We start from the raw sequence: 9417 nt of genomic DNA, 5'->3' as shown, positions 1-9417 counted from the left end.
AGCCTCAGACCTTCTGGAGCCAAGCCTCCACTCCCTGACCAAAGGGCCCCAGAAAAAAGTAAGTGACCGTTTCACTGGATCATTCCTTCCCCACCTCTGGCGTCCATGTGTTTGGTGGCCCAGAGTGTGCCATTAGTCTCATGCAGCACAGGCAAACTCCATTCCCTAAGATTCCAAGAGCAAAAGGTTTGAGGGGACACAAGGAACATGCTGTTAGTCTTGGGGTCTCTCTGTGGTTCCCTTAGATGACTACAGGAGTTTCGGGACTGGTGGATAAGGGCCCGGCAAAGAGTTTCTCTCCCAGGTGTAGTCTCTCGCTTCTCTTTCTCTCTCTCTCAGACACACATACACAGACACGCACGCTCTTCTCCTTCCCATCCATCCCTGAGCCCCATCCCTTAGTCCATGCCCCTCCCTCCCCATCTCTCTCCATGCTCTTCCTCATTCTCCTCTTCCTCCCTCTTCTCTCTCTCCCCTCTCAACAGCGATGTGGGTGTGCTCTTTCATGATGGCTGCTCAGACCTAAGGGCAGTCAGCCTTCCACAAGGAAACAGGGCCCCAGCCAAGGCAGCCTTTCGCCAACAGTCCAGAAAGGGGATGGATGCGACATCTGGGTGTCCACACGTATGCCCACTATTATGTCCTCGGTGACCCAAGGGAATGATAGGGAATAATATGTCCAAAGAACAGCCCTATGTGCCCTTCTACCATCAGACAAAATGAAATATTAAAAGCCTTTATGTTTTTAAGACACGTGGTAAAATGTTTACAGATAAAATGCTGTATGTCTGGGATTTGCCTCAAAATTATACAGGCCACGGAGAAGAGAGCAGCGAGGGAGTATGTAAATGAAACAGGACTGGCCATGGATTGGTAACTGTTGATCTGGATCAGGGGTACATGGAGGTTTATCATATTATTTTCTCTACATTTGTGCATTTCAGCACAATGGGCACCACACCCTTGTTTAGCAGACTCTGTGGGTCCAACTCAATAATCGCAAGGTCATGCCCATTAGAATGTTATTATCCAAAAAATTAAAAACAAACAAACAAACAAAAAACAGAAAATAACAAGTGTTAGTGAGGATGTGGAAAAATTGGAATCCCCATTCATTGCTGGTGGGAATGTTAAATGGTACAGACACTATGGAAAACAGTATGATTGTTCCTCAAAAATAAATAAATAAATAAAATTACCATATGATCTAGCAATTGCACTTCTAGGTATAGATCTAAAAGAACAGGATCTCCGAGGTATTTGCAGACCGTATTCACAGCAGCATTATTCACAATAGTCAAAAGGTGGAAGCAACCTGTGTCTATCAACAAATGAATGGGTAAACATGGTGTGCTATAACTATACAATGGAATATTATTCAACCTTAAAGAGGAAGTTCTGACAGAGGCCACAATGTGCATGAACCTGGAGGACAGTATGCTCAGTGAAATAAGCTAGATACAAAACAAAAACAGAAACAAAAAACAAATCCTGCATGATTCCACTTATAGGAGGTACCTACGGTGGTCAAATTCATTGAAACGGAAAATAGAATGAAGGCAACCAGGGGGCGGGTGGAGGGCAACGGGAGTTCGTGTTTAAGGGGCACAGAGTTTCAGTTTGGGAAGATGAACAGGTTACGGAGGTGGATGGTGGTGATGGGGCACGAGAATGCGAATGTATTAATGCCACCGAACTCCACACCGAAAAGTGCTTAAAGAGGTCAATTCTGTTACATATGTTACCACAATCAAAAAAATAATAATAACTACCAAAGAACAAGAACAAAACAAAAAAATCACTTGCGTCCAAATTCTCGGCTCTTCAAGGCCAGCTCAGGTCAGCCTAGACATCGTCCAGCGAGGATCTCAATACCAGGGCGTGGGGAGTGTTGCCAGGGGCGCAGAGCTGTGGAGAAAGGAGTAACTGCTACCTAGGCACATGATCTAGTGTCCAAATACCACCTAAGGAAAGAAAAAAAAAAATGTTTCTTAATAGGCCTGAAGGTAAATGTTAAAGTAAGATAAAATAATAATAGTAATAATAATAGTATAAGTCAGACTCTGAAAAAAGCCTCCAATATAAATTCAACACAGGTCCCAAATGTAGTCAAAGACAAAGCCTGTCCCAGCCCCAGACATTCCCTCCTTCCCCCATCACAGTGTGGTGCTTCAGAGTGCGGACTGGACCCCTCAGTTCAAATCCCAGTTCTACTACTTTCTAGCCATGTAACCTCAGGCAGGTTTCTTCACCTGTGTCCTCGTATGTATAATGGATATTATAGGGATTAAATGAGTCAATATTTGTAAAGCTCTTACAACACTGTCTTAAACATAGCAAACACATTTGTTAAGTATTATGCCACCAACTTCAGTGGCCAGTGAGCTTTACCTAAAAATTTTCAGAGTGCACCTGCAAACTGCTAAATCCCTAAGCATCAGGCTGATTCAGAGCATGCACAGGGGACAGGGACAAAGTAAGGGTCTATGACCCCTTCACACAGCTCACCCTCCAGTGCTCAGAGGCCTGCTGAAGCAGAGGAAGTACAAGGTCAAGGAGTGGACACGAGGGCAAGTACGCAGGGAAAAGTCACAGGTGGGGAGAGGCAGAGAAGAAACAGCACCGAGCAGGGAAGGAGAACACCACCAAGGAAAAGCGAGAAGAACCCATTTTTAAAACCAGGTGGTCTTCAACTGTACCTGAACATCGGAATCTCCTCAGGCCCTTTAGAAACTACTAGAGCTTGGCCACCAGCCCTGAGATTCCGATTTAATTGGCCATTGTGGGGAAACTGGTTAATGGTCCATCAGGTACATGTACCCACAAATGACAGAATAAAAAGCCTCATTTCTAATTCTGCTCACTCTCACTCTAATCCTGTATCCCCTCACTTAACTTCATTTTTGTCTTAACTCTGACAGACTAGCATTTAGTTTGAATTCTAAATAGAGGTACAGACAATATTAATGGAAAAACCTAGAAGTGAATGAAGAAAATTCATTATCCCAATTCTACAGAACAGAAATAGAGAAAGGTTTTTTTCCCCAAAGTTTTTTCTTTTCTTATTTGGACCTTCACATTTCAAAATATAAACTAACAAGCAGACACTGTGTGTCCAAACAATGACAGAAGTCAGAGACCAGGTAGGGGTAAGGGTGTCTCAGATCCGATGTCCTGAGTTACCTCTGAGCCCCTCTAATGAGCGTGCCCAGTGATTTATTCCAACTTAACCTCGGTTCCTGCAGCCACTGGATTCTGCTGGGTTATTCAGACTGTCTCTCCTACCCAGTTACACAGTTTGGCTACAGAGAGGGGCTGGCTCATCTGAGCACCAGGCTTCACTGACCCTGACCCAGGCTGACCACTTCTGCCAGGTTACCCTACCACATATGCTCGCTCGGATTCGCAGGAGCTTTACAGTTTATAAAACACTATCCGCACTTGACAATGAACTTGCCAGCGGGCAGCAGCACTCAGGCTCCCACCTGCCTCCAAGGGTCGAGCAGCCCTTCCACTCAGGACTCTGAACTGGGAGGTCAGATTTCACATCTTCGATTTCCCAAAACCCTCATCTTCCCAAGGTGTTACTGTATGTGACCCACATTTTCCTTCATTTTGGTACTGAGACAGTGGGTCCAGCCTTTGCCGTAATGATGACACACCTTAGGACTGGAAAACGGTGTCCTAGAACACTGTTCTAGATTAGAGGTTCTTCCAGCACCAGAAAGATTAAGAACTGTCAGACTCAAAGAGACCCTAGGAAACCATTAAATTTAAGCCACTGACTCTACGGCAAGGAAGTGAAGGCCCAGAGAGGTGAGGTAATGAAACGAGATAAAGTACATAAACTGAAAAGAGTTTCCACTGCTGCGACAGACTCCTGCTATTCCTGGCAAGGGGATGGGCCCTGCCTCAGCCTTCCCGGGGGGCTAAGTCTCCTACTCACAGTTACCCATTCAAACCTCTCCATCGAATACCAGGCATAGGGCTTACTGAACTGTCCGACCAGTGCTTCTAGCCCTACATGCACATCAGAAACATCTGGGGAGCAATACTAGTGCCTAACTCCAACTCGGACCAATTAAATAGGAATTTTCAGGGGTCAGATGTTAAAACAAACAAACAAACAGCTGGGTCACTGATGCTATCCGGGGTTGAAAACCAGTCTTTAAACCAGGGACCACTGGCCTCAAAAATCACCCAAAAAGCTTAACAATGCAGACTTGTGGGCCCACCTGGAAACTGACTCAAGAGTGGAGTGGGCCCCAAGAATCTGAAGCTGTGACAGTTAGCCAGTCACTAGCAAACAAGCGCATTAAGTGAGTTCGAGAAGTCACACCTGTGCTCCAGCTGACCCTGGAGTCCTGGGTGGCCCAAGCAGCTGTCCTGGGAGAGGCTCTCAGATGACTCAGACTCTGATGTCCACTATGGCTGAGAACCGCTGCACAAGCCCCTGCTGCCATCCCCAGCAGCCAGGGCAACTGTCCCAAAAGAGGTGGAGCCCACTGTGCTCTGCACAGCCCCACAGGCTCCCATGTCACTCAGGAACCCACCAGGACTTCAAGCCTAGTTGGGACGCCAGGGCCTCCTCTGCCCACTTTCCCCCTCCTCACTCCCACCCCAGCCACACTGACTTCCTTGCTGTTCCGTAAATTAATTGCTCAAGCATTCTCTGGTCTCCAGGACCTTTTCTCTTGCTTTTCTCTCCACTTTGACGTCTCCTCCCTTGGATCTCTGCTCAAATGTCTTTTTAGCAGTGAGATTTCTCCGACTTCTCTCCCCATCAAACCTCCCTGTCCTCCATCCCTGCTTTGTTTCTTCTCCATACTATTTTTTTTTTTTTTGCCATCTTTCATGCTTTATATTTTACTTGTTTATTGTCTACAAGCTCACACACACTGGAATAGGAGCTCCACGAAGGTAATATTTTGTTTATTTTGTTCACTGTTATATTCCCAACGCCTAGAATAGTACCCCGCACATAGCAGGCATTCGGATATTTATTCTAGAAATGAACACATCAGGAACACCAATCTCAAAACATAACTTGTACCAAAAGATCATAGAGACTGATTATACAAAAATCACTTCTCTACTAATCTCGTCTTGGCAAAAGTCTTTTTAAAAACAGGCTAAAAGCCTGATGAAAGAGAAACCTTTTAGAAATAAGTATTCCCAGTCAATTAATCCAATCCAAATGAGTTTGTGAGTCAAAGACAATCTGTTCTGAGAAACAGTTAAAACTTTGGAGACAGAAAATTGGGTTGAAAGGTGATCAAGAACATGGATTTCAGACATCACCCTGGTGTGTGTGTGTGGGTTTGGAAGAAAGCCTAGGAGCAGTGACAGCTACTCTCGGACAGAACAGAAAGAACAGACGGGCTCCCAGCCTGGATCACAGTCTGCGACATGCAGGCCCAGTGCGGGGTCTGACCACACACTCACCCCTGACCCACGAACCTGAGGAGAACCCTTTCCTCCCTTCCTCTCACTTACACCCCACCTGCTTCCAAAACTTACTGGAAGCCACTGACAAAACTTTAAACTCTACCAGGCCAGGAGACTGGAAACCTTGGTCACGGCCACCACACAGCAGTTGGGGAGCATCCCGCCACAACCAAGTCTCGCTGATGTCTTCTGTCCCACTTTACGCTGTCGTCCATGTCCTTGTTACTCACCACCTCCAGTCTCTCCCCACGGTCATATTAAGACCGATCTTCCCCAAATACAACTTGCATCAGGTCTCTTACTCTGCTCACAAACCTAAAAGAGTCCCCTACAGCCTACACCAGCTCCAACCCTTGACTCGGGCCAGGCTTCTGAGAATCTCCGTAATCTAGGATAGCAATCCCCAACCTTTTGGGCCTCAGGGACCGGTGGTCCCGTGAAGATCTAATGCCTGATGACCTTAGGTGGATCTGAGGTGGTGATGCTAGCACTGGGGAGTGGCTGCAGACACAGATGAAGCTTCGCGTGCTTGCCCGCCGCTTGCCTCTTGCTGTGTCTCCCAGTTTTTCAGAGGCCACAGACCTGTGAGGACTTAAGAGGTCCAAACCCCGGGGGCTGGGGACCCATGAAGTTATGAGGGATTTGTTTTCTACTTGAATGTTCCAAAAGTTTCTAAACTGAGCATATAGTCTTAAATGAAGGAAAAAGCAATTGTCCCAACCGTTTAAGACTCAACTCAAATTCCCCCTCTGCCTCAAAGCCCTCTGTACCAGTGCCAAGCCATATTGTCCCCTATGCCCCAACCAGCGTGGCCCCCAAGTCGGCAATGAGGGGGGCTCAGCAGCATCCGCCTGCAGCTCCCCTCACTTCCCTCCCACTCTGCAGAAGTGTGTCCCTTTGGACACTCTTGCCCCCAAGTGCCTGTCTGGGTCCCAGTCTTTCTCTCAGTTGACTTAATTAATTCTTGATAATTAAAAGCTACAGTTTGGTGATGAACTACTAAGAGTCTGACCTCTCCTGGGGGTGTAAATATTTTAAAAGTGGACACTAAGTGAAAATGCAACAGACTCAGACTCAGAGGAATGGAGCTATAATGGTGGCATGACAGGCACTGAAGTTCGTATTTTGTGGACAGGGTGGCTACCTTCCCCTAACGCTCAGGTGCTTAGAGAAGCAGTGTCAAGGGGAGACAAGTGAAGTAATGAAAGATGAGATTACATCCTTGCCACCACCTCCCTCCTCCCAAATGGCCATCCAATCCATTTTGAGTATCAGAGCATGTTCCCCAGAGGTAACCCCAGCCACCTCAGGGGGTGACCCATGTGAAAGTAAATACTACCACCCTCAGGAAGAAAATCCCCCTTCAGACACCTCTGGTCTGGAAGAGAATGTTCTCTAATTGCTTTCAGTGCGGAAACTCCTTGAGGGCAAAGTTCATCTTACATGATTCTTTTCTGCCCCGCATCCAGCTCTGCAGAGGGCCCAGGGTGGACCTTTCATAAGCAACTGTAGATTACTGATCGGTGATGGCCAGGTTGCAAAAAGGCTTCAATATAGATCTTCGATACAAGTAAATATTCTAATTAAGAATAATGGGCCTGAAGATGTGTAGCCTTACTGAAATACCCGACAGTGAAGCAGTTCCTACAACCTCAGCCAGTTCAGGTCAGGTCTGGAGAGTCCTTCTAACGAGGCAAAAGGCAGCGAGCAGCCCGGGCCCACGTGGACCAGGGTCTCAGCTGCGCCAAGCCCCGGAAGAAGCTGAATAGCTGCTTGCTACCCACCCCTGGGCTCTCTTTTCCTCAGAAAATGCCAAAGTTCTGCCTCAGTCAGATGTGTTTGCGGGCCCTGGAACAGCTCCAAGAGGCTTGCAGTAACAGTGGACATCACCTTTAAGTCTCCTCTCTCCGGTCTCACTCTGCTCTTCTACCTGTTAAAGGAATAGCCTCAACTTCAGGAACTGCATTGGTAGAAAGAAATGCAGGAATGGAATGCTGTCAAAAGCAGCAAACCTGGGGAGTAAAAGCAGAGCCAGAGCCAGCCCACAGTCCACGTGCAGCTCCAGCTGGCCAGGGGCAGTGTGGGTAAAATATTTCTATGCCCAAAGACTGGGTGGGTATGGAGAAAGAGGGGCCCCCCACCTTACCTATAGGACAGGCAGAGCCCCTTGAAGGGGGAAAATCCCAGGAATGCACATGAGGCTTACACACAAGAACTCCCTCTCTTTAGAGGACCATGATCCCCAGATTGTAATGCCAAGGCCTCTAGCATCTTCCATGCTGATGTGCAGGAGACTGAGCCCTGTGGTCTGTGGGAGAAGGCCCAGGGGCACGCCCAAAAGGAGAGATTTCTTTAACCACTCTTTTCTAAAAGCATTCTTAAAGAAAACACCGAACAAACAAAACTAGAAGCCAAGTTCAACTCTACTCATTGGCTCTCTGCGTCTTGCTCCAGAGCCGACTGCAGTCAGAGTCTCAGCCTAATGCACCTGTCCAGAAGAGCTGTGTCTACTGCACATAAAACAAAGGCATCTTCTTTGAGGTATGACCGAGGAGAGGTGGCCAGCTCCCAGCAGCACGGTCTTCCATAGGGACATAGTTCTTGGCAGTTTGAGTTTTTGCTTCTGGGCAGTCAATGTTTTGTCTCCAAAATGAAAATAGATATATTGGTTATTTGTTTTAGTAAAAATGTTTTCTGTAAGCCTATAGAAAATTCATGATAGGAAAAATATAAAGAAAATAGTAAAAACCACCCAATCCCACTACCCAAATGTAAGAAATTTCACAGTGCATTCTGTTCTGCAGAGCAAGCGAGCTATTCTGAGTTAAACTTGGGGTATAGCTCTGTGGATTTGTTTTTGCATAAGACCCTTAATGCCACCTCTGGACTATTCAAAAAATTTTCAGGGGGCTCCAATAATTCTGAAGCTCTCACAAGCAGAAATAACAGTCATACAGACACCCTGCCTGGCACACACAGATTAGAGTCTAGGAGTTCATCTGTGCGGCAGACATACTATTTTTTTCACTCAACATTGTGGCAGTCTTTCCACAACCAATCACGTATGCAGAATTCATCATCCTTTACAACTCCTGTAATGTGTTAATGAGAGGAAGGGGACCACCATTACCTCTTGATAAAACACCTTCAGAATCTGAAATGGAGAAAGTAAAGGATTTACTGAAAGTCGCACAGTGAACAAGGACAGCCTATATTGCTAACAGGTCGAGAAATGATTCTGTGGTGACACCAAACTTGAAAAGTGTTCATTAACTTTTCCTGGAGTCATAGAAAAGATAAGCTATGTCATCTCAACACACACATACACACTTCTCGCTGTCAACTAAAAAGTGAATGTTTGGATGAAGCAACACTCTGATCCCCTGACAACATTTCTCCAAAGTAATTAGCTAATAGATATCACACCCTACACTCCTAGAGCATGAAGGGGAGAACACTGGTCCAGATGCCCACAAATGAAAGCACACAGATTTGGGGTGTATGCAACTGCTCCGCCTCACAGATGTCAGTACTCAGAACTCTTTCCTGTTCAGGATGTTCCTATTCTTGTAGGAAAAGTAAATGTTTAAAAAAAAAAAAAAAAAAAAAAACTTACATAAGAAGATAGAGCTGGAGATAAAGGTCTAATACAAACACTAAATATTAAAGTGCTGACAGTAGCTGCAGGTTGTAGAATTTACCAATTAGTTTTATTTCCTTCGCATACCTTACCATAATTCCTACACGTCTTATATGAATATTCTTGAGTAGTGAATTTTAGAGTTTTTAAAAAAAAGTAATTAATCCACAATCTAGGTTGATGTATTTGGATTTTATTTTTCACTGTAGAAACATACAGATTCAAAACTTTAGAGGGTCCACCACTCTTCCCCGGTGTGGCTGAAGCAGAAAGAATGCAAGAGGAAGCTCAAAGCTCACGAAGATTACAATCCAACAGGAAAGTGCCCC

The 9417-nt window shown here is 45.8% G+C and overlaps 1 protein-coding gene across 10 annotated transcripts in view; it reads right to left on the bottom strand.

Moving 5' to 3' along the window:
- ZNF592 (zinc finger protein 592) overlaps positions 1–9417 on the bottom strand; it is a 41691-nt gene that overhangs the window by 28643 nt on the left and 3631 nt on the right. For 2 of the 10 annotated variants that reach the window (XM_025049926.1, XM_025049952.1), the window contains exons 1-2: positions 7233–9368; positions 1807–1964 (exon numbers count right to left, since the gene is read on the bottom strand). The gene's annotated coding sequence lies outside the window, so the exon portion shown is untranslated. Of the gene's footprint in view, positions 1–1199; positions 1322–1772; positions 1965–7232; positions 9369–9417 lie in introns of those variants that run through there. The other 8 variants (XM_025049943.1, XM_025049931.1, XM_025049933.1 and 5 more) reach the window with 8 other exon arrangements.

Source organism: Pteropus alecto, unplaced genomic scaffold, assembly GCF_000325575.1.
Source record: "Pteropus alecto unplaced genomic scaffold, ASM32557v1 scaffold60, whole genome shotgun sequence".
NCBI lineage: Eukaryota > Metazoa > Chordata > Mammalia > Chiroptera > Pteropodidae > Pteropus > Pteropus alecto.
The sequence above is the reverse complement of the archived record's forward strand: the minus strand, read 5'-3'. Positions and strand labels throughout refer to the sequence as shown.